The sequence below is a fragment of the Odontesthes bonariensis genome, chromosome 5 (assembly GCF_027942865.1).
Source record: "Odontesthes bonariensis isolate fOdoBon6 chromosome 5, fOdoBon6.hap1, whole genome shotgun sequence".
Lineage (NCBI taxonomy): Eukaryota > Metazoa > Chordata > Actinopteri > Atheriniformes > Atherinopsidae > Odontesthes > Odontesthes bonariensis.
The window spans coordinates 3,708,379-3,734,773 of record NC_134510.1 but is presented as its reverse complement, the minus strand read 5'-3'; the positions used below and the strand labels follow the sequence as shown (position 1 = coordinate 3,734,773).

Genomic DNA, 26,395 nt, shown 5'->3' with positions numbered 1-26,395 from the left:
ATAAAGTCAGGCCATTTATGTACATAATATCTCAAACTTACCTCAAGTTCTTTACAGTTTGTACAGTACAATTGCACAGATATTTTACAAAAAAAACCTTAAACCAAATATGCAAAAGCATTGTACTTTGGGGAACTGTGGATAAACCAATGCTGCAAACTTCCACAAACTGAAAAACATTGAAAAGAAGAGTGGGCCAAAATTCCTCCACAACCATGTGAGAGACTGATAACGTCAAACAGAAAACAATTACTTCAACTTACTACTGCTGAAGCTGCTGCTACAATCTGTCTGAACACGGAGGGGACTGCGCTTAACCCTTTATGTTGTTGTTACACCGCAGCATTTCAGTCAGGCTGAGGTCTGGACTTTGACTGGACCGTTGCAACACCTCGATTTTTTTCTTTTTCACACATTCTGTTGTAGATCTACTGCTGTGTTTGGGATCATTGGGCCTCATGCAAGAACATTTTCATATTTTTATCCTAAATTTCTCTTACTTTTTCGTAAGGTCTCGTACGAACACGCCACGTCAGATTCAACAAACGCTCTTAACTTGGGAAAAAGTGTGTAAACGACCTGCGTAAATGATGAATGCCACCCGTGCGTATTTAAGTGCACGTGCACGAGGATAGTAGATTTGCATACTCCACGCCCAAAATAATACCATATAAGGCTGTGCTTCCTGTCACCTGTGCCAGGAAATGTTGAGTGTTGAGTCATGAGAATGGCATCAAGGTGCAAAAAGAACAACTTTAGGGGCTCTGAGAGAAGTTCTGCTTTCAGAGATCCAAAAAGGAAAATCTGTCATTTTTAGCAGTGTCAGCAGTGGAATTACGGGACCTGCTAAAGCGAAGAAATGGGAAGTTATTACGAGTGCTGTTAATTCTCACCTGTAAGTTCGTAATGTCACCGAAATAAAGAAGAAATGGTTTGATATGAAAATGGCTTAAAAATGTGCTCGATGACTGCAACTAAAGCCGTGCAATCAGTTGTTGCCTCATCATGATGGCACTTTGATGGGGCGGTCCATGAGGGGGGTCTTCTAGCACCACTCCTTCTGGTCTGCCTGGGCTGGTTCAGGTAGTAGGAGACCATCGTCCATGGCAATATTGTGCAAAACGTAACATGCCAGAATAATCTGGCATGCCTTCTCTGGGCTATAGAGCAGTTTGCCCCCCGCTGTATCGAGACACCTGGCCTTCAGCTCACCAATTGTGAGCGCCACAACAGCACGGGTGCTTTGATGCGTATATGTGTGCAGTCTATTGCTGGGTGGAATTGGGTTTGATCGGCGTGTTTCTCTCTGGAGTTGTGGCTCTAGCAAGCTACATATTTGCAGCAGCACAGTCCTTGGCAATCTAAATCGGGATGTCAGCCATTCGTCTGTCTCCACATGGATATCTACACGGTCTCGGAACACATGCTCTCTTCCAAGAGCCTGACCCTCTAAGGCAGGGGTGTCAAACTCATTTTCACCGAGGGCCACATCAGCATAATCGTTGCCCTCAAAGGGCCAGATGTAACTTATAAATGTAACTACTCCTTAATGCTAAATAACTTTTAATTTATTACTTATTCAAGTTACAAATATTACATATATATTTGCATAGATGTAAAAAAAAGATGTGTTTGCTTGTTGCTCTGTTATTATATTATATATATTAATTCTCGGGCAGTTTGTGGTTTTCCTTGATGCCTGATGTCGGCACACTCAGCTCCGTGTTTGGTCTCAGAATGCCGACGTAGATCGTACTCTTTGACAACCGCCACCGCCTCATAACACAAAAGACATACCGTTTTTTCTCCTTGAAGCACAAACAACGCATTCGCCTTCCAATCTTTCTTGAAAGAAAAACTGATGCACATGGAAGGGCATCTGCATTGCAATCCAGTGGCGGGATGCCGTCACTTTGCGCGTAACACAATGCATCGGCATGCATTGTGGGAAATGTAGTTTTTGGTCACTGCACGTATTTGACTTATTTATTTTTAGACAATCAGACCTTTTAAGCACTCGCGGGCCACATAAAATGACGTGACGGGCCACATTTGGCCCACGGGCTTTGAGTTTGACACATATGCTCTAAGGCATCCAAAAGTAACAAGTCAGCCGCTGGTTACGCTTCCCATTGACCTTGTTATATGCAGAGTTAAATTAACCTTAAATTAGTGCATAATTTAAGTCAAACAGAATAACGTCAGCATCATTATGGGGTATAATGTATATATTTATTTATGTTAGCTTAAAAGTAATTAAATATACAATCCATTAGTCAAGCAAACTTGATTTGAATAACAGCGGACTATTTTACGTGACTCCTGCAACAGCTCTGGATCACTCGTAAATTCTGTTCGTACCTGAAAGAAAACGTCAAATACGAAAAAAAATGGTGAATGCCCAAATTCTCTTTAATCACTCGTACCCACGACTTAAGAACAAATCTGTGTGTAGCTGTTTAGCTGTCAGACAGACGGCCTCACATCTGACTCTAGAACACTTTGGTATCCAGAGGAGTTGATGGTGGACTCAATGGCTGCAAGGTGCCCAGGTCCTGTGGCTGCAGAACCAGCCCAGATCATCAGCCCTCCACCGCCGTGCTTTACAGCTGGTGTGAGGTGTTTGTGCTGATATGCTGTGTTTGGTTTCCTCCAAACGTGCTGCTGTGCATTCTGAGCAAACATCTCCACTTTGGTCTGCTCTCTCCAAAGGAGTTTGTAGTTTCTCTGAGCATTGCATGGTCTGACCTTGGCGTGACCTTGGCGTGACCTTGCTGGGACGTCCACTCCTGGGAAGATTGACAGCTGTCCTGAATGTTTTCCACTTGTGAATAATCCTTCTCTCTGTAGAATGATGAACTCCAGATAGTTTGGAAATGGCCTTATAACCCTTCCCAGGTTGATGGACAGCAGCAGCTGCTTCTCTGAGATCATTGCTGATGTCTTTCCTCCTTGGCATCATGTTAACACACACCTGAATGCTCCAGAGCAGTAAACTGACAGAACTTCTGCTTTTCCTTTTCTCTTTTCCAGATCATTGTGTGTTTGGTTCCCTGTGGTTTTTCCTCCCAGTTGCTTTCTGTTTCATCAGCTGGATTATACTTTCACCAGTTTTTTGATTTCGGTTTGGACTGTTTTTTATTTTGTTAAAGAATGACATGATAAAATTTGCATGTGTTGATGTTAATCTTAGGTTGTGTTTCACAAATTTTAAGGTCAGGTCTAAAAGTTATAACTGAATGAGGCTGTACTTTTTTTTACAATAAAAAAGAGAAAATAAACGCTAAACACCAGCCACCACTGTATCAATCCTTTGTAGACTTGGATGAACAATGGTTGAAAGATCAGCATTGCTTTTTGAATTCACCCAAAAAGTTACTTAAACAATACACCAGAGGCTCTTTATGTCAATCTGAACTTTAAAAACTTTGGTAACACAACAGTGATGATGGTTCAGAATTAACGAATCAAACAAGCAAAAGAAAAATGGCAAAAAACCATTTGAAAGTAATAATAAAAACATCAACTTGTGATGCTCAATTTAGTTGTGTTTTTCTTCTTCCTCCGGGCCAAATAAACATTGCATGAAGTTTGAGATCAAACCATCCATATGTGAGATAAATAATAGAATAAATGTTTACTTATAGTTGAACAAGATGAAAAAATAATTAAGAAAATAGGATTACTTTCAATAATATTGCCTTTGACAAAAACCTAATGAATCAAATGTTGTTGGAAAAGATACAGAATCATTTTGTAGTGTTTAGTAAAACAAAAGCAGGATAGAACCTTCGGGGCGGAACAAAAGGGAATTGGACAATGAGAGTGAAAAACAAACAGAGGTGATGACAGACTTGCTATGACAAAGATTCTGACTTCACAGTGGGGAAAGAAATATTTGATCAATAATCAGTCCTTAAGTGTTCCAATAGCCAGAACTTTTAGATTTATTTTAATCTTTATTTCAGTAAATGTGCTAGGACTTACTAGTTTTTACAGTTGAGTTAGAACTCATTCTGAACTTTTCTGTCCTCTCAAACCCCAGCTGGTGGAGGCGGATGGCCACCCTTCCTGGTTCTGGTTCTGCCAGAGGTTTCTTCCTGTTCAAAGGGAGTCGTTTCTCTCCACAGTCGCCTCAGGCACGCTCAGGACGGGAGATTGGATCGGAAAAAAAAAAGTTTCGGTGCAATCTGTTGGTTTCCTTAGCTAGGAAATTGTTTTTGAATTGGCTCTATATGAATGAATTGGGCTAATTCTTAATTCAATTAATTTGATTGTATTATGGTTACAATGAATTGAACTCCAGTTGGCTTGAATTGGACTATATTATTTATGTGCCTTGAGATGACATTTGTTGTAATTTGGCGCTATGTAAATAAAACTGAATTGGATCTTTTTTTTTCTGCATAATTAAGTGATCGATTGTGTAGCCCCTCGTCTCCTTCACCATCCTGAGTTTAAATACTTTTTTCCTTCAGTGGGCCAAAGCTGCCTTCCATTTGCGTCTGAACTTTGAGTGAGAAACAGTAAACACATCGAACCCAAGCTGACTATGTTGACATTTCATGTCGAAAACCTGTCGGATTTGCCAAATACTGATCAATTAAAAGCTGTACAAGTTGACGAAAACTTATTCTACTGTACACACAGTACACATACAAACACCTTAGAAATGTTCACTTACAGAGTTTAGACAGCAATGTCCAAACCAATTTTGGAGATCATTGTAGTTGATTGTTCCTAATGGGAACTCAGAAATTCTCATTTCAGAGTTTGAATGGATTGCACCATTTCTTTGTGCTCAGAAAGTCACAAAATTAACTTTCACATCAGAATCTCCTCAGATCTATTCAAATACAAGGAAGTATTTAGCAAAACCAAATTAAAATAAGCATTAGCTATTTGAAATTTTAAATAAACCACAACAATAACTGTGTTCCATGTACTTTGAGTGTCTTATGCTGCGTGTACACCAAGGGCGACCTACGCTGCCTGGTAGCGGAGGTAGCTGGAGAAGCTTCGCTTGAGAATTTGCTTTGGTAGCTTTGGTAGCTCGTGATGTCACATTTAGAATGTTCAATTTTCAATTTTCAAAGGCCCCGCGGAAAAAAACATGAGGAAAGTGAGGGCAGGGACACGAATAAACGTGTTGTTATTTACAATTTGTTATACAAGATATACATCACGTTACAAATTATGTAAAACTACATTAGGTACACCTGAGAAGAGGAGGAATAGCAGAGGCAGCTGTGAAAAATAAACTAAATTCGAAATAAAACCCGAAATAAATCCGAAATAAAACTTAATTGCAGTGAGAAAGGTATGCGTGGGGCTACTACACTATTGTATTGAAGCACTCGACACGGCAATTGCAACAGTCTCAGGATTAAACGACTATTGTTTTGATAGGAACTAAACCTGCGGATTGTCGGACCCCTACAATCTGTGGATTGTCATTGGTTTTCGCCGAAACGCGTCATAGCTCATTACCATAATGTTAGCTTGAGTTTAATTGCTTGAATCCGCTCTGGTAGCGCAGTTAGCTCACCCTCCATAGAGAAATAATGATTTCCGGCGCTCAGGTAGCGTAGGTTGCTCTTGGTGTACACGCAGCATAATTGAAACTTGACGTGTCTCCTATTAGAGCCTGTTGAATAGGAAACAAACTCTGGACAGTCCTCATGACCAATAAACTCTGCACATCTTTTTATTTGGTTATGTTCTGGTCACCTGGGACACTACCCTGGCTGCTGTCTTCTGTGTTTCGCTGATCCAGTTAATGCTGCCTACAAATCTGCACTGTGTCGGTATTTTATTCACTGAATCTTCTGACTTACTCAGGAGAGCAGCAGTCTAATATACTGTAGGACTTAAAACTACTTCTGTAAAATTCAGATTTTATTTATCTATTAAACAAATGTAGAATTCATCTTTCCACCAACACCTTCTTATGACTCACGTCGGTTAATCTCAGGTGTCGGGTTTATCTTCATAGAAAACAGTATCTAGATTGCAATACATCCCATTACATGTAATGAAAACGTCTTTGCTGTTCTATGTTCCAAAGATCCATACTCAGCTCTGTATTATTATGGTGGTTCTGCATGGTGAAGAGATTAAAAAATGTAAGCTCTGGGCCTGCATACCTTACGAACTGGATAAACTGGAGCCTGGATTGTTTTATCTAAAAATATCGCAGTTTAATATATAAATAAAGTAAACATCAGAAAGTAACATGATTCCCTTTCAAACTTTTATTTCAAGTATCATTTTATCAGTCTGAGCCAGCCTTCTTACCCATGTATATGGTGTGGATTATATTTGACCAGTGCAGTGACTGAGTATTAACTGAAATCGGATAGAGGTGAACAGTGTGACAGCCAAATCCTTTCTGCTCTTCCTATATTTTTTTTTGGAAAGCCCCACTGAGGTGAAAGGTTGAGGCTGCAGCCATATATTCATAACTCTGCTGCAAGTCCGCTGGAAGGCGAGGTCAAGACTGTTATTAAATATCTATCCTGTCGGGTCATCCCGGGGTCACAAACAACTTCGCCTCCCCCACCCCACAATCTCCCAGAGTTGACACTATATTGTGCTGCCCCGCAGAGATGGGCGACTACACCAACGCGCCTCTGCTGCAGCTACTCAAATATTGATCTTCATGAAAGTGGTGGCACGGGGGGCTCAGACAGACCGCCGTGCATTGTGGCGAGGAGGTTGCACGACGCTCCAATTTTGTGTCCGTTGACAGACAAACCAAATGTCACAGTTGAAAATGAAACTGTCAAAAAAAAAATCATTCATCATATCTGTGCAGAGCAGAGGTAAAGAGACAAGGAGGGCTTGTTAATTTTGTGGCAAGAAGTGAATGTTTTCCTAAAGGAAATAATGAAATTGGATCGCAGCCAGTGTCCAGCGGGAAAAAGTCAGAACCGAAATGTCTTTCAGTGAAGTTTTACACTTAGAATCTAATCAGGTTTGAATCCAGTTTTACATCGATGATGTCAGCATATATTCATATGTACATGCTTTATTTACTATGAAATGAATAAAATCTGAATTGAATATTCCAAAGATGGGTTGATTGTAAACATAAAATCCTTTAAAGTTAACATTTTCTCACACTGCTGACTTATCTTTTGCTGAGTACTTCACGTCCTGTTATACTGCTCGTCGATATGATCAGGGATTCTGAAATATGTACCACATGATGCATTCTGCTCACACACTGCAGAATGCATCATGTCACAGCACTGGCGCAGCCAGAAAAAAGACATTGGGTGTGCACCAGCAAATTCTGGGTGTGCCAAATTTATTTTCAACAGAGTGTTACTACGGTGACCGACACGTGCAAACGCATTGCAAACGACAAAACAAATCCAACAGTAAAACACATGCAAGAGAGAAACGCTGCAAGCTCACTCAAAACACAACGTACCTCAAATCAATCAGTGACAAAGTAATACAAAAAAAGCACACTTTGTGTTCTCAAAAAACAGCAGAAACACAACACACACACACACAGACATTGCCTGCCCAATGAACAGAGTGAAATATAACACACTCATGCGCGTACTTATATCCACATTACGCATGATAAACAAAGCTATTTAACCTTGCAGATATGCAACAAGCTTTTTATTTATTTACATTATTTACATTATATTTTTATTTACATTACATTATTTGATTTTTTAAATTTACATCCATTATTTACATTCATATGTAATATTTTTTTACATTACATTTTACGTGCCGACAGTTGTCACAGCAATCATTTTCTTGGCTCAGTGAATTACACTCTGCTTTGCGGTGGTCTGTTCTAGTTCGTTCTGGTCTCGTTTGGTGTGGTCTGCTTTGTCCACCTTTCACAGCGGCAATGGGAGCTCAGCTCTCCAAATTGTATTATTATTATTATTTTTTTGCATTTTTTTATTAGCTTCATGTGCACATTTTTTATTAACATTACATCTTTATTTACATTACATTTTTTGCATTTTATATGTGCTTCACTTTTTCACAACAAAGATCTGTGAAATCTGTTTGATTTGTTGTTGAATGGAAAGTTTATGATGGTTGCGTTCCGCACTTTGTATTAAGAATGTTCAATAAAGGTCTATCATATACATTTTATTGTGGTAGCAGCAGTTACTGGTGAACTTTCCCTATAGCTTTTTTGCCAAACGATCTGCAGAGAATGACTTGGTTTTGTGAACAAAATTAATCAGGAAAGCCCACAGTTGCAAATATGCAACATTGCCTAAAATGATCAAAAATAGCCCAATTCCAAAAATTAAAAAAATATTGGTTTATTCCCACCCAGAGCCAAAAGGATTTTTTTCAATGATTATTCATATGCTTGGGTGCTACAAGGTTAACCATCTGAACACAGCTACTGGGCTCAGCAGCAGAGGACACAGCGATGTCGCTGCTTACCTGTGCAGACTATTCTGTTCACAGTCATCAGGGCCCACCAGAGCGAGACCCTGTGAACCAGCACACACCAGAGGACTTCTCGGTTATATGAGTCTGTTGAAGCCTTCTGGACCCTGAGTGAGACTTGGGTTGGCAGGTGAGCTTCTGCCTGTGTGTGTCTCTTCTTGTCTCCATGTGGCAGAGCTGGAGGAGGAAGCCAAGCCCGGCAGCTCTCCTCTCTGGCTCTCCTGTCTCTGTGCGGTCTGGTACGGCAGGTTCCAAGGAGGTCCAGTTCGACGCCCCTCTTTCAGCCTACAAGGGGGTTACCCGTGATGCTTCCCCCCAAGTTACTATCTTAGAAAAGACACTTCACAAGATGTCGCGTAACACAAGGCTGATACTCTCATCAAGTTTTTCTGTCGCCTGGTGGCCAAGACAGAGCTGGAGCAGCTCCTTAGATTTCAGCAGGAGCTGGCCCTGGCACAGACATCTGGATGACATTCCAGAAGGAGGCGAGGCTCCAAGTGACTTGTTCTCGCCTGTTCTGCACTATCAGAGCCACAGCCTGCATCACCCAGGGCAGGACGCTCCCTCCTCTGCTCCTGTTTGGCAGGAGTGGGACCTCTTCTGTCAGTTCCCGCTTCTGTATCTGAGGCAGCCCGGGTAGGGTTCTCTGTTAGTCCTTGTTCCTGCTTCCTTGGGGATCCTGCTCCACCTGACATCTGGCCGCCTGCCTGGACATCCACCAGGCTATCTGCCACAGAGGTCCCTGCTCCTTTGTCCTGGACATCTTGCCAGTTTTGGCTGCCGGCCTCAGCGTCACCGGTTCTGCCTGCCTGGTCAACTGACTTTGATTCTCTAACAGGGGCAAGGCTAGGGTATTTTTAGTGGTGCCAAGGCACCACCGTGCGATAGCTCGGCACCCTCTGGCTCAGCATATTTTTTAAATATTATATTATGCAAAAACACATTTTTTTTTGCTCAAGGATGCATTATTTTAGTGACCATTTTATTTATTTTCTAGCATTTGTTTTTGTTTTAACTCTTTACTCCCAAAGTAAATGTTGAGTTATCTTCAATATTTGTCTCAGGCTCTCTGTTATCCCTGTTAAGCCACAGTCTTTTGAAATGAAGAGGTCAAAATTGAATGTTGTAGGGGAAAACACTACTTAAAGCAAAACTAATACGGCTTCAAAATTTATAAATGTACTAGTTCGCCTCAATTAGTGAGAAATAATGTGCCTCTGTGAGCACTGGGGGCTGGGCACCCCTAAGACCAGATCCTAAAATCGCCCCTGTTCTCTAACATCTAGTTCCATTGATAATTGCCCCACCTGTTGTCAAAACCCTCATTACTCCATCTGTATATATCCTCTGGTTTTTCCTTTTCTCTTTTCCAGATCATTGTGTGTTTGGTTCCCTGTGTTTTTTCCTCCCAGTTGCTTCTTGTTTCATCAGCTGTTTGGATTATACTTTCACCAGTTTTTTGATTTTGGTTTGGACTGTTTTTGGATTCCCTGCTCTGCACTATCTGGTGTTGAAGCTTTTTAAATGTTCTCGGGTTCTCTGCCATGCTCCTACCTGCTATCTGCACTTGGGTCCACTTTTTCCATAAATTCTGATAATACAGCTCCCATTTGAGCAAGAATACGAGTATTTCAACACACTTCCACACACACACAACAGAAAGATTTACAAGTCCTAAGCCTGAGCCTGATGCGTCATCATTGAGCAATAAAGAAGCCAGAGACATGTGGAAGATGATTCTGAGAGCGCAGCCAGCTTTACTCCATCATGTTACCCACAAAAGGAAAGCAGTGGAGTGCACAGTGTATGGCTGGCGCTCTGCATAAGGGCCTCTGAGGAATAACAATTGAATTAAGTATGAGTGTAACACAAACATAATGTGAAGCGTGTGGACACTTTGGTTTTTGAAACATCTTGAGTGAAAAGTACTTTGAAACAGCATTTTCAGAAATTGCAAAAATCACGTGAAATAGTAGTTAAAAAAACCCTGTACAGCCAGGACGTATATTTCCTGACGTTTGTCAACTACCTTATCTGAATGAGAAAAGCCACACTTTAAGACTTACAGTAACTCGGGGTTGCATCTCACGTCTAGCTCTGATGATGTCAATGATTATTTATTACCCTTCAGAGCTAAACAACTGCTTCAAATACGGCCTGATATGACTCACGTAGCTATGGCATGTAAGAATTGATCACTTTCTTTCTTCTTATTTTTGCTATAAAAGGTTGAGAGATGACCAACTGCAGTGTACTGTAGTCCAGTGGTTTTCAAAGTGGGGGCCGCCAGGGGGCACTAGGGGGACCTCAGAAAATTGGTGGAAAATAAGAAAAAAATAAAATAAATAAAAAAAATAGAATCAAATTTTTTTTAAACATTATAAAAAAGAACAAAAATTTTTTAAATCAGTTTTGTAAAATACAATTTATAATAATACATCATATCGAAATGTTATTTGCCATGCTTGTCTTTCTGATTGGCTGCCAGTCAAAACATCGTAGACCTGACGGTTTGTGCCTGTTCTCAAGCTGCGCTGCTCCTCAAGCTAGCGTGTAGGTAGCTAGCCAAAATGGACGGTTTTTGACTAGGAAGAGACCGAAGGAACAGACCAAATCAGAAAGTATGAGGCAGTGTACATTAAGTTTGGCTTTACAGCCATACAGAAAAATGGCCATGATTGCCCGAAATGCGTCCTCTGTCTGGAGACCCTCTCAAATGAGTTTTTAAAACCTTCGAAACTCCGAAACCTCCGAAAAAATGGTAGACTTCTTCAGACGTAAAGAAGAGCATTTAGTCGGGCAATCTGCTGCATTCACACAGCGAGCTGCTGTCCGTGAATAAAAGAAAGAAAATACGTTCGAAAAGTTGATGTTTCTTTACATATTTTGTCTGTGGTTTGCAAAGGGGGTCTCCGACCAGAAGCTAATACTGTTTGGGGGGCCTTGGCATGGAAAGGTTCGGGAACCCCTGCTGTAGTCCACTTCAGTCAAACTTTTGTAATTGGTACCAGTCATTTAAAGTGTTGGTGACACCCTGATGGTTATTGAATGATCTTAAAATTGCCTACATGTGTTCAATGCCCCCTCAGGAAGCATTGTAACTGTAGACCTTTTTAACTGTCACATTTTTGTTTTGCAATTTAACATTTCTAAAGGTTATTGTACCTATTTGCAATCAATCAGGTTTAAGCTTCAGTGAGACTTTAGATTGACCAAGGCTCTGTTTACATTAATTCATTTCACCATTTCTTCGTGTCGGCGTCTTGCAAACTATTTACATTTACACTGAAACGGGGATCGGCTGATTCGCTAGTCACATGACTAATCAGCCATCACATCACATGATCGCTCTTGCATCTGGAGCATGAGCAACTGCTTTATATTAACAGATTTATCAGGGCTGCTCTGGACATTCGAAAGTTCTCGCGCCATTCTTCGGCGACAACAACTTGGTCCACGAAATTGTCCCACCATGCGCTGCTTCTTCCCAGTCTAACCCAAAAGCGGCGCTCCATGTACGGCTTGCGTTGCTGCAGTGGCTGGGTTTTCATTATAAAAGCCGAGTAGCTAGAGCTCAGCACTGCGGATCCTCGTTTCTCCCCGTTTACAACTGCTAAAATCAGCATCGTATGCGAATGCTTACGTGGGCTCCGGCGTCTTTGAATCCTTCCACCTATGAAGTCGTATTCCAGTATTTTAATGTAAATGGACAGTGCATCCGCGATAGAAACGATATAGAAACAGATTAGTATAAATGGCACCTAAGTTACTGTTGTTTTTTCTTTTTTTTCCCCTTCATCTTTTTTCTGTTGTTTTGTATTTGAGGTTGGGGACCCAAATGCAGAGCATTGAGAGGAAAATTCCAAACACAATGTTTATTAATGGGAATTCATGCATGGGTTGGCAGTAAGTGAGGCAGACGAAACAGGCGAGAAGGCAAATGAAAAGTCCACAAGCAAGACAAAAATCCATAAAGTCAGGCAAGGGAGAACATCCAAGAGAGGTTACAACAAGGAAACGGGAATCAACTCTTTTCATGCACAAGAATCACAAAACAGGGAAACAAATGGTGGACCAATTGGTGTATCAAAAAGAAGAAGTACCACGACGTAAAACTGGGAAATATAAAAATGTATCATGTATGTGATGACTGACAGGAAACAGATGTGTGTGTGTGTGTGTGTGTGTGTGAACAGAGCAGGGGGGTAATTAACTAAACACAAGAAGGGTGTGGAGCTCACAGAGACCAAGTCCAATCCAAAATAAAAAGAATATATAATAATACAAATCTGCACAGCAACTGTCTTCATATTGAAAGAATTAAATTGTCACAAGATAGACTAAGTTTACTTTAGCAAGTTAAGGGAATCCCTTAAAACCTCTGGTTGGAAGCTAAAAATGAAGTCTGACCTGTGCCTCCGTGCTTATTATCTCTGATGGATTATCCATGAGTCAGTGGAAGCCCACACCACGCACAGTCTTAAACAATCATATTTCGCCCACTTCAGAGAACCCCAGGAGGACCTCTGCAGTATGCCTGCACAGTGACACATCTGCTAATCACAATCTTCCCCCAGAAAGCCTTGCAGCTAAAAACAGCACGCAAAAAATCTGAGCTGATCACACTGTGAATTTCAATCAGTCACCTCTGTTGTGTGTTTCTCCAGCAAGCTTGGCGTTTGGTATTCATTTGACTTCTGGTTGGCTTGGGTGGCAAACTGAGGAGTTTGGGAGCGGCAGGGGGAGGTGCCCAGGACTGAGGAGGCTGTACTCCGGAGGTGGTGAGAGTGGGGACTATGTTCTCAGACTGCATCATAATGTTAGGACTTTTTCAGGCGAGAAAGTAGTCGTTTAGATCCCCAACGTGTTCAAAATCTGACAAAATACCGGCTATTTACAATTTTGTTCCCACGAAGTCTGCGCTACTAAAGCTAGCCGCAGTGAGTAACGCACTTCCGGTTATTTTCACAAAATAAAATACTCGTTGCCTTTTATCATAGGGAAAGCCATTACGATACAATTGGTGGTTTTGTTATGAAAACAGGAAGTGAACCTACCCTGGTTATAGCTAGCTTGAAACTGCCGTCTTGACAGGAAATGACGATCGGCGACGTCACCTTACGTTGCATCCTGGGTAGTTTGAGTATGAGTAGTAACCTCATGATGCATGCTCAACATTTCGGCGAATCTAGTATGCATCCGGGAACTTAAAAAAAGTTAAAGTTAGTATGAGTAGTAGGAGTAGTAGGCGGTTTCAAACACAGCCCATGACTTAAGGCTCTAGGCTCTAAATTGTGACGTCTTCAACACCGCGTCTGCTAGCGCGAGCGGTGTTGATGACGTCACAATTTCGTACCGGCTACATATAGTGGTGCAAGTCGAGGCGCCAGTAGTTGCAATTTTCTCCGTCACAGAGGTGTCGCTACTACGTTAAGGTTACCGCTAACTACTCTACAATGAAGAAAGTGGAGAAGAAAACAATGCCACTGTCAAGAGCAGGAACACTGTCATCAATGATACTGCTGCAGTATTCAGATCATTTAATTTTTTTAATTCAGTTAAAAGAGGTGAAGGTCTGAAGCCCCCGGCATCACCACTTGGAGTCTCTGCCCTCTTCTTTGCCTTCACATATCTGTCCCGTAGCTTCTTCCACACATTCTTACAGAACTCTCCCTCTTTCCCCAAAGTTCTGCCAATCTCTGTCCACCAGTTTGGGGAGTTTACGTGCTCCCTGTGCTGTTTCCCTGCAGGTTCGTACAGCTGTCTGTACAAACGCACCTCCTGACTGAGCCTGGTCTCACATTGGTCCATCCGGTTTGTCAATCTCGGCGCAGTCAAGTTACAAAAGTCGACTGGTGCACGACAACGCGCTGCGCCGTCTTTTCAAGGCAAGCGCCAGGCCTGAAACGTCATTTTGACGTCACGGTCCGCCACCGCCGTGAGCGACGGGTCAACTGTAACTCCGGCTTTACACTGGGCTCTGATGCCTAAATATTCAAACTGGAGTCACTTCGAACTGACCTCTCATGGATTCAGATGCAGAACATTTGTAAAAGTCAGAACAGAAAAAGAACTGTGACTTATTTCACAAATGTACTGCTTTTCGTCGGTCCTCTGAAAAATAAACATGTCAGCGTCATGTCTGAATGAGCAACCGGGTGCTTTTCCATAAAAAGCCAAGACAACTTATTACTGGGTCCAACCTAACAAGGAATTACTCTGAAAAGAAGATCATGTGTGAAACTAAGACCTCATGCAACTGTGCTTACCACATGTAGTTTAGACCTGTGCTGTGTTGACAACAATCGGTAAACATTTATTGGCTCCATCCAACCCCGATGCAAGCTAAATGTGCTGTTTAACCCAGAGGTGGCTTACAGCTCCAATGTTAGTTTTGGACAGTTTAAGTTTGGTTATTGTTTCTCAGAACTTGCTCTTACAGTGTCCTGTTTAGAATAAAGAAGTGACTCTGTATTACATAATTAATAAAAGTTTAATAAAGGCTAAATTATTTCAAACACAATTCTTCAATGGTTTGATACCACCGAACTGCAACATTACCAAGCAGAATTTGTTTCTAGTGATATAGCAATTTGATATTCACATAAAAGTAATTGATAAAAAAGGACTTTATGGTAATCACAGATAGACGTTTATCTCCAGGTAGGGTTAGGGGTTAAATATTAAATCATTTTAATACTTCCTGTTGAATATTTCAACAGGAAGTAAATACATCACCTTTATTCTCTGGAGTTTGAAGTTCACTGCATTTTTGTGGGAAACCCTTTTCTGTTCTAATTTAAAAGAAACCTGGACATTATCCTGGATCTTTCTACAAAATATCCCACTGTGTCTGACTCGGTGACTACATGCAGAGCCTGAACCGAAGCACATCTGCATTTCATATTTACATTTATTTAGCTTTTAAGGAGGCTTAAAAAAGTGAAACAAACAAGTACTTTATAATTCCTCGACCACCATGCTATTAAATGAAGCCCATATGATGGATTAACATACAAATATCTGCAGTTCTGAAATCCATGTGAACTGTAAATGTGCATATGAAATAGAGCACATTTGCCACCCACAGTTGCTTCCACATGACTGAGGAGGACTGAGCACTGCGGTGGGTTTGAGAGGCAGAGTGGTGCCTGCCTGTTAGATAAGAGTGGACGAGGACTCGGTGAGGAGCACATAAACACAGTCCCAATCTGAGTCTAAGAACATAGCTGTGCTATTTCTATCTATTTCCTGTATGCGCCTGGCCAAGTGTCTGAGGAATGAGGATATAAGTAATTTTATGCATAGTTTTGTTGTTTCACAGCAGAGTAATTAGTAGCTGTGACTCCATGGCATTATGGTGGAGGAAACAGACAATTTTTTTTCTGTTACCTGTGGACCGTAATTGCTTCTCCCGTTTGAGCAGATGAACACAATTACACTTAGCGTGGTGATGTTAGTGTGGAGACGTTACCAGGACATGATTTGTAGATTTTTTGATAAAGCCTTGTGTTTGATGTTCAATCAATCAACTATACTTTATTAATCCCCAAGGGGAAATTCCAATTCATTTGTGGTGACTGGATGATCATTCAGGTCTATGACGATCTAGCTGTGTATTAACATTTTTCGATCATACATGTATTGGCCTCTTTGGACCTAATACGTCTAGTTTGTGTACTATTGGGAAATATTTACCTGTAGAAGCATTTTGTCAATAGTTGACCATGATATACAGTATGTAGTATATATGAAGCAGCACTTATATGACGCACTGAGGTGCGGGTGAAAGAGGTAGTACGGTTATTCAATAGCACATAGCAATATTGCACTGGGGTTGCAATGTGTGTAATGTGTGCTGGGGTGTGTGATAAGAGTGTGAACGTAGTGGGTGCAGTAAGTCCTCAGGTTGACAGGAAGACCCCCTGTCCTGCAGCGAGTTCAGAAGTCTGATGGCGATGGGGTAAAAACTATTCTTGAGCCGTGTTGTGTGGATGAGCAGAGTCCTGTAGCCCTTCCCAGATGTCAGTAGTGGGAAGAACCTGTGTCCCGGGTGAGTGTGGCCTTGCCTCCGCCGTCTGAAGGTCAGTATCACCTTATTTGTCTTCTAAGAGTTCAGGGCTAGATTGTTATTATGGCTCCAGCATTCCAGGTTCCCCAACTCCTCCCTATAGACTGCCTCATTGCTGTTAAAGGCGGAGCTGTAACCAATGAATGGCATCCTACCATAGCTGCTTGGTTCCTCAAGGTGTGATAAGGCAGTGTGGAGGGCCAGTGAAATAGCATCCTCAATCCTGTTTACCCTGTATGCAAATTGGTGTTGGTCTAGGGACGGGAGGGGTGTTGGCTTTAAAGTGTGCAAGGACCAGAGACTCAAAGCATTTCATTACAATGGGAATGCTAGCTACTGGACGATAGTTGTTCAGGGACTTGATGACTGCTTGCTTCGGGACAGGAACAATGGTGCTGGATTTGAAGCAGTTCTCCCTCTACTCTCTTTACGCTCCATGTACATATGACATTATTGTTGTCATTAACTTGTGTTTCTCTTTCTCAGCAGGTATCACTAGTCTGGTGTTTTTTGTCCCCTCCTTCTTGTCCTGTCAAACCCCGCTGGTTGAGGCAGCCTAAAATTGAAAACTGTGCCTAGTACCTATTGAGTTTAAGTGGAGGATACATATCAACATCATGGTAAAACCACTCGTGAAGATGAAGCAAGAAAAACAAGAAATGGACATTAGTCTGACTTTTGGTTCGGATTTTACTTTCTAACAGAGTTGGTATGTAAATAGCTAAGATTACTAATATTACTGTACAAATTCACCAACTTATGGTAATATCATTTGTGATGCCTTTATATGTATTTTGCTAGCTACAATATATTGTGTGTTGTTGTCGTCAATTTAGAATCCCTAATCGGATGTGTATGCTTTTGGATGGTGGCAGGAAGTGGCCAGAGTACCTTGATACTATGAAGTAATGTCTTTGTGAACCTGTGTATTGCAAAAATCATTATTCAAGTGTTCTCTCCTCCAAATATGGCACGCTTTTCCTCTGGTGTGCCTGTAGTGTGCTAACAAAGACAATGACACTTAGAGGGTGCCTGCCATTAATCCACTTAGACTTGTTGCCTTGTGCATTTCCACGATGACAGGGTGGGTCAAATTCTATTAACCCTATAAGTTGATATATTTTCCCTGAAGAAAGGCATGCAGATGGTGGATTGTGCTTGTATTCATAGACAAAAATAAGAAAAAGAAAAAAAAACTTTTATTTTAAGAACACCTTTGTTGTTTGCTGTGTGTGACTGGAACAACATGTTCATGTGCAGTCATTTTCAGGGTAAGAAGTAAAGGAACAGATGGCTGTAGGGTGTCCACAATGGGCGAAGGTGGAAAAAGTACACAGTTAAAGGCATGGTTGGTAATCCTGTTCACAATCACATTTTGTAATACTGGGTGAAATGGTCCGTCTATCCTGAGAGTAATCTATACATGATGGATTTAGAAAAAGGGCCGAAAATAATCAGACCTCTGTGGCAGCTGCAGGACTGACCAAAAGCTGACCAATCCAAACTCCTCGGGCCGAGGAAAAAAACCCAATCAGATGCCGTCATCCCAGTTCTCCCCGTTCTGCCTACGCCCCCCTCTGTCGGCTCCCTCCTCCGCACGCGCACACCATTTCATCGGTGCCGAAAATAACTTAATGCAGGGTTGCCAACTCTCACGCATCTGCCGTGACACTCACTCTTTCAGACTTAGTGTCACGCTCTCACACTTAACAAAGAAATCTCACGCTAGATCATTTTTTCTTTCTGTGTTGATTTTTTTCACTCTCGTTCTATCATTTCCGAATGCTTAAACTCATGATTGGACCTCAGCAGGATGTCTAATCCCTCTCTGATTGTTGATTCGCTGGAAACGGCTTGTCACTACGTCAGTCGATACGTCAGTGACGTCGGTCTGCCAAGGCGAAATCTGATTGGTAACGCAGCGCTGTCTCACTACAGCAATGTAGTGTTACTCGATTCAAGTGAGCGCGGCCAGTTCAATCTGAGGGGAAGGACAGAATTTGCTAGCCTGGCTCTCACGCAGACCCTTCGTGCTTCGTGCATCTTCGTTACACTTCGTGAGCTCGCACGAGGGTCTGGGCACGCCTTGTTGAGCCCGAAGTCTTCGGTTACCCCATAAACGGGCCCGCCTCTATGCCTAGATCCAATCACAATCGTGGGGCGGGGTGTTAACAGGTATGACGTAGCATCCAGCGTGACCGTTGCTGGACGTCTGTCAACGTCAAACCAAGTTCAGAAAGACGTTCGCTTACGGATTTCTCGTTGGTATTTTTGTCAAAAAGCTTCTTGCTATTTGTGAGGACTCCCTTTATTCGCAGATTTTCACTGCACAGTCGACATCTATCATTTACCGCCATTGCCGGACGATTAGCTGCTGCTAGCTCCTGCTTTGCTCGCTGCTGTTGTGTTTTGTTTATTTTCAACCACAGACCGAGAGACTGGTCGCGCTCCAACGCGTCACGTCCGCTTTCGATATGATTGGTCGAAGTAGTACGTGACACACACATTGAATTCTCCAATCAGGTTCGAGAGGTTTTTGAATACAACCCCCGCCTACTCACAGCAGAGAACAGCTAGGCAACCGACAAAATTCCAGATGGATGAGAAACATCCATCTGCGTGAGAACCAGGTTAAGAATTTGCTACTTCACTGAGAAGCCGTGAAATCAGTAAGGTAACACAAGAAATAGGCTTTCACTCGATGGTACCCTCTCTTCCATTATGTGCATAAAAATGAACGACCTAGAGCCGTGCTACAAGTATTAGCCCCCGGCTCAGATAGTGAAAGACGCAAAGTCTACCACAACCCGCAATAACAGTTCTATATGATGTGAAGATTAGATATACACACACTGATATCTTCTGGGGTTTTTTTGTGCCTGGTGGTGTCTGTCTGTCTGTCTGTCTGTCTGTGCCTGGTAGCCTTTTGGAGGGGACTGTACTGTATGAGTTGGAAATTGAAGAGAGACACTTTGGATATGGACATTAAAGGCAAAAAAAAAAGAGACAAAAAAGGCAAAAAAGAAAAAAAAAAAAAAGAGACCAAGAAAAGGCAAACAAAAAATGGATCAGCAACCCTGATGAATGGTTATTTTTTGATGGTTAAAAATCTACATATACCATCTCACCTTTGCCTTGAAATTTGTTGAACCAGCCTAGACTAGTTTCTCTCTATTAAACAACATTGTCTTTTGAAGGGCAGCTGAGGATGTAGGCTATGAATAATATGTGGATTTAGGATTTGCCATGTCTAACTAGTCACCCTAAAATCGACTAGAATGGAAGAAATTGCATTTAAGAAATGCAAAATTTTCTAAAGGAAGGCCCCACACTCTGCACTATTGCATATTCATAAAATGTATACATGTATCTACATCATATCATCACACAGATGTATATATCTGTACTGTGGAACAACTTCTGGGGGGGGGGGGTGGAGCTTAGCGGAGGTGCCACTTTCAAATCTTGCTAGCTCTCTTGCTAGCTCTCCAGGATTACCAACCATGCCTTTAAAGAGTCTAGCTCTTTAATGGCGGTGCCCTGTATGACAGGTGCACCTACAGCTGCCGACATCAATGTGCAATTAACATTAAATATTCTGTCTAAACCGACACAAGTACACTTTTTGTCTACCATCGATGCACTTTGCTTGGACTTCAGCAAATCTGACCTTTATAGCAACCTATCCAGCAGTGGCTTTGGAACCCAAAACACTTTGCTATGTATTCTATATCGGTAAAACCCAGGGGCGTGCACAGCAGTGAACTCCCCTACCAATACTGCCCATCATGAGAGGTGGCCCAAGCAGTGTGAGATACTTCGCAAATGCAGCAGTTGTGCAGGTATCAGCACCAGGCTAAAGGCTGTTCTATAGACACCTACACTTTCATCTATTCTGCTATTTAAGGTTTGCTTACAAAACACACAAAATGGACTATTTGACACTGGATTTAACCACCCAACACTGTTCCTGATAGCGCCATTCATGTGGTTGGAGTAGCAACATTCCACGTGGACAGGTGTCATACTCTCAGTGGCAAATTTTGGGGAGGAGGTGTGTGCATTTACACGAACAACAATAAGTGAAAAAAGTTCAGTTTGACTTTAACTAATGTATTATTTAATCAATAAAACAATTTACAATCAATACACAAAATGAAATATCTGTGATTTAAGTTCTGGATTGTCTGCTGGACTTTCAAACAACTTCATTATATAGGCAGTATGTTGGTGTGTGCTGCAGAAGAATTGTTTATGCAATTACACAATGCACATATTTCTAAAACAGGTGGAATTTAATCTGTGTTGGAGGTGCCTATCAGCACTCCAGCGGCAGTGTTTTGTATCAAATGAATGAGTTTAAGGAACTATTTGGGTATCCAGCTAAATCTGCATTACAATAGCCCAGTTGCTTTGGTAAAAGATGAGATTTGAATACATTCTGCAGGTGAAAGAAAGATTCAAAGTAATATATGATTGCATAGTCTTTTAGGTTTCTTGGGCCAAAAACAATTACTTCAGTTTTGTGTGAATTCGAGTTCAAAATTCATCCAGGCCTTGATGTCTTTAACATAATCCTGCAATTTCAGTTGCTGATTAATTTGATCAGGTCTTATAGATAAATAAAGTTTAATGTCTCTGTCATAACAATGGAACTGGGTGTCATGTTTTCTGATAATATTGCCCAAAGAAAGCATGCATCAGAATCAGAATCAGAGACAGTTTTATTGCCAAGTAGGTTTACACATACAAGGAATTTGTTGTGGTGTGCTGGTGCTTTGTTCAGATTCAGATTCAGTTTTATTTGTGTCCCCGTAGGGCAATTAGTACTGCAGCTTCTTGTAGTTTTATTTAGTCTTGTATTTAGTTTTGCCATTGCCTTCCTCACAGTTTCTGTTTGCTCATTAGTTTCACTCATGTCACCTGTTTGTCATTGTCCCCAGCTACACTCAGTCACCTATCACTCCCAATTTGACTTTGACTTTTAGTATAGACACCGAGGCTTCCTCCTCGTTGGCTCTCGGGTGGATATACACAACAGTGACGAATATCTGGGGGAATTCCCGGGGGAGATAGTGGGGACGCAGGGACACGGACCACCATGAGGCACAATTAAGTTTAGTCTTAAACATCTTTTAACATAATATTTCAATAGGCCTACATGTTCTAATGTCATAAACATGTAAAAAAAAGCCATCATGCCAAGGCAATACACTAGGAGGACAACCTGGTGTATTGCCTTGGCATACCAGTATTGTTCCGGTCACCCTCCCACCCCACACATCCCATCGCATGTAGCCTCTCGACATGACCGTTCAAGACCCAATACAGCCGAGCTCTTGATGGGTGGACGAGATCAAACCCTGGCAAAACGTTCTCCATCTACCAGATTGCAGGACTCGTGGATGAGGCCTTCATGTCAGCAGTGACACCGCGCAACATCACTTCTGGATTGAGGTCCACTGGGATTTTCCCATATAACCAAGAAAGTTTCCCCGATGAAGCGTTTGCACCATCCATGGTCTCTGACCGGCCAAACCCTGAGCTGCAGGCTGCCCCTGCAGATAATCCACCCCATGCAGATAATTCATTTGCTGATGCTGATCCATCCACTGCACATGGTCCACATGGATGTGCCTCGCCAGCTGACTCAGATGGGCTACGAGTTCCCAGCAAACCTGGATATGTGTCTCCTCGGGAAATCCTACCACTTCCCAAATGTTCCCAAACGAAAGCGTGTGAGGACAGTCATCCTAACTGATACTCCTGAGAAGCAGGCAATTGAAAAGGCTTATAAAGAAAGACAAAAGAAACTTGCAGGGAAAAAGCAAAATAGCAAAGAAGATGGAAAACCCAAAAAGAAAGCAACCAAAAAGAAAATCGTAGTTAGCAGCTCTGAGGATAGGGAAGTGTCTCTGTCCCACTTCATAATGTGTCTGAAGAGTGCTCTGAGGATGAAAGAAGTGATCCAGTAAACACAGATCTCTCCATGGGTGACTGTCATAGTTAACTTTTCAACCAAACACAGGAGCGTCCGTTACATTGGCATGATTGAGAAAGTTGAGGATGACGAAATACTGGTACAGTTTCTCAGAAGAATCCAGGGAAACACGAAAGAGTGGGAGAGACCCACGTTTGCTATAAAGGCAAATGATGTGGCCCATGTTAAAGGGACACTGTGTAATTTCTTCCCCCATCTAGTGGTGCAATTTTATTTTGCAAAGTCGAATGAATTTGCTCTCTAGCGCCTCGCGTTTTCAAATGTGCGTTGCATCTTCTTGGACTACGGCAGGCGGTATGTGACAAGATTCAAGAAGCTATAGCTTCAGACTCAAGGTCCATACAAACAAAAAGACATCAAGACACACAGTACAAAGGATTACATAACACACATACAATAACACTATAAATACAGATGACAGATAACATGTCAGATAACATAAGTTGACATAGCCTTTGGTGTGCAAACAATGCAATTAGTCATATTCCGGGAGTTGCCGGAAGTGACGTCGACGCAGCGGTAGCGTTAGCAGCAGTGTGTAGTTGCTATCTGGAAAGTGTTCTTTTAAATAAACTCCCGGTAAACTTACAAACTTTCTAATGCCTCGTTTTGTGAGTTAAGAGCCTATGTGTACTACGGCAGAAGTTTGGTAACAATCAATGCATTATTAGTGGGATAATTTACGAGATAAAATCTATTTACCATTAGCGCCAGTAATAAGCCATTCGGCGGACGTCAAAATGACGTAATTTCCGCTTGCAGGCCTGGCGTTGGGGAAAACGCGATTCGAAGTGCTTTATGTCCCTCTCGGCACTTTTTCATAGACCGGAAGGACATGGCAGCCTCCACAGAGCTTGCCCGCTCTATGTAGATACAGACAAGTTATTCTTCACTCAGGAGGATAAGTGAGATTTTTGACAGAGATAATTTTACATCAATGAGGACTAAATTATGAATGAATATGTTGATTTAAGTGAATAAATGACTTAATATATTACATAGTGTCCCTTTAAGATTAGATTAAGATCCAATTTATTGGTCATGCATACACACGAAATTTGTCCTCTGCTTTTAACCCATCCAGGTTGGCACCTGCTGACACACACATGCACAGGGTCACACACCTGCACAGGGTCACACACTCAGAGACAGATGCCAACCTGGAGCGGTGGGCAGCCATTCACAGCGCCCGGGGAGCATGGGGGTACGGTGCCTTGTGCAAGAGCACCTCGGTCGTGACAAGGAGGTGGACTCACACCCCTCCAGCTGTCAGTTTTTGAGTGGCAGGAGTGGGAACCTGCCAACCTTCCAGTTATTGGACAACTGACTCTAACCACTGAGCCCTGGTGTACCAACATTGCCCATGTTCCTAAAAGTGATGTGGTGAAGAAGCTGGCCCAACCTAAAAGGCCAGGAGGAACCACACGGAGAGATCAACTCCTCATCTTTCCCTGTAACCTTCAGTACTGGAATGTGGAGTAGGCCTAGTTGTAGAGAACAAGAGCTGATGTTCTTCCTGTGTTGTGGGTCCCAGGCTTTTTTAGCTGGCTCTAAGGGTCCTATGTTCTGACTGGGTTCTAATCCAACTTGTATCGGCCATTTGAATGTTAATTGAAACATTTTGAATTATATTATGTTTTATTTGATTTTGTTATGAGTTACTTTCAAGTGTTTAGGAAAAAAATGTGCCTAATTGAACAATCCGCATTTCTAAATGTTACAACATGTTATTATGCTAGTTTCAGAGTGGAAAAAGTAAGTGGATCACTTTACCCCCTTGATTTCTCTGGTCTGTCTCAGTTTACCCCGAAGCTGGGGTAAAGTGAGACACAAGACCACTTTATAAAAAAAACAATCATATTTCCCATACTGCCCTTCATCCTTATTTCCACTGATAGGAAACATCCTGAATTAATGGATAAATGTGTACATTTTACTGATATATCATTTTAGCTCGCTTAGAGAATAGAATAGAAATAGAAAAATACTTTATTTATCCCCCAATGGGGGAAATTCAAATTCGTCAAGTAGCTCAACATTTTTTTAAATATTTACAATGATTGATAGCCTGGGAATTCCCATGCTGCTTTGCGCTCGATTTCATTCTCACTGCAAAGTCAGCCTGGAAACCACCGCCCTTATTTTTGCCAGAGTTTGGGAACCAATCACAGAACGGGGGGGGGGGGGGGGGGGGGCAGCAAGACGATGACGACGTCCATGCGCTACACCGAAGCTTGTAGAGTGTTAATCCAACATGACAGCGGACACAACATTACCGTTCGATGCAGCCTTAGAAAGTGTTTCGGAGTAGATTCACCCTGGGGTCATTTGAACCGTGACATCCAGCCAAGTAGCCCACCCTAAGTTTTTCCGATATTGGCTGAACATCAGCTGAGTTACTGAGTTATCCCGAATAGCTTAGTACAAGCGCTGACGGACCCAGGCAGCATCTCCAAAATTACCACACTAAAATCATATGCCATGACACCAAACTTCTACAGTAGTACAAATATGGTCTGTACTCACAAAACGATGCATTTGGAAGTTTGTACATAGTCCAGGAGTTTATTATTATCATCAACACAAGCCTGATAGCTTTTCTGCTGCTAAAGCTTCGTTGACGTCACTTCTGGGAGCTGGGAGCTTCAAAGTAAGATGAGGGTTGATCTGCTACTGTAGACAACAAAGCAAGGCTGCTCAATTTCTCCATTATCAAAATAAATTCACAACTCTACAACATAAAAAATCATGTAGAACATAGCATATAGGCCTACTTTGTTGTTAATTTAAGTAGCTTAGAGCGCAAGTTTGCTTTTATTTTCCATTTTTTTCTTCTTCCTCGTCGAATTTCTGTCGTCATCTGGTATAAGTGATACAATTGGCTATGAATCGCGCGCAAAGCAGCATGGGAAGAACCTGACGTCATTTGATAGACATTCGTAGCGCCCAATAAACGGCTCTAGGCATTCGTAAACCACGCCTCAAATACGAGAAAATGCACACCTAGTTCCCAGACCACCATCTCATCGAGATTGTGGACGCGTCAGCCAGGCTAAATGATTGAATTAACAACAATAAAACAACAATAATAATTCTACTACTAACTAAATAATAATAAATGACTAAATAGCAAAATAAACAAACAGAGAGAGGGGGGCAAATGTAAAAAACGTCTCACTTTACCTCACTATGCAGTTTCAGTATGGTAAACCACAAATCCAGACCGAAACTTTTAATATAAACTTTTTTCTGCAAATGGGTGATTAGTGAATTTAGGACAGGTTTTTAGAGATTTTAGAGAAAATAGGAAGGTTGGACACTGGTCTACAATTCAGATTAAGAGCAGGCTGTTAAAGTAATGGTTTAATGAGAGCTAATTTAAAGACCTGTTGTATAGCCTGTATTGTCTATGTATTGGTAGACTGATCTGACAGCTGTTGATAACGGATAGAATATCCTTCCAGAGTTAAGGATTGGATCTAGCTGGCATGTACATGCTTTAGAGACCTTGATTATCAAGACTAACTCAGCAAGGTTAAGGGAAGAGTGTTTTTTAGAGTCAAAATACAGTTTAGACAGTTTTATCAAAGTGAGTGACAAACACAAGGGTTGTGCCAGCTGTGGGATTGGTAATATACGGAGCCCCTAAAAGGACATGGAGGGATTTTTTTTTTTGCGAGATCTCGCAAAAGTTTTTTTCCCACGTCAGTGAACCGGAAGTAAAACAGACACAGCGATGGAGGAGTCTACCCATCATCTGTGGGAGAAGTTTATTGATTTCTATTTTAGTATTGGCCTAACATATAAAGACATCAAATCCGTTCTTGCACGTAGACATGGCTTTGACATAAGTGAGAGACATCTGAAATCGCTGTCTGTTT

At 41.8% G+C, this 26,395-nt stretch overlaps 1 protein-coding gene across 1 annotated transcript in view; it reads right to left on the bottom strand.

The window, feature by feature from the left end:
• The window catches only part of tsnare1 (T-SNARE Domain Containing 1), a 380,158-nt gene that overhangs the window by 157,149 nt on the left and 196,614 nt on the right, over positions 1-26,395 (bottom strand). The gene's annotated exons all lie outside the window — the stretch shown is intronic.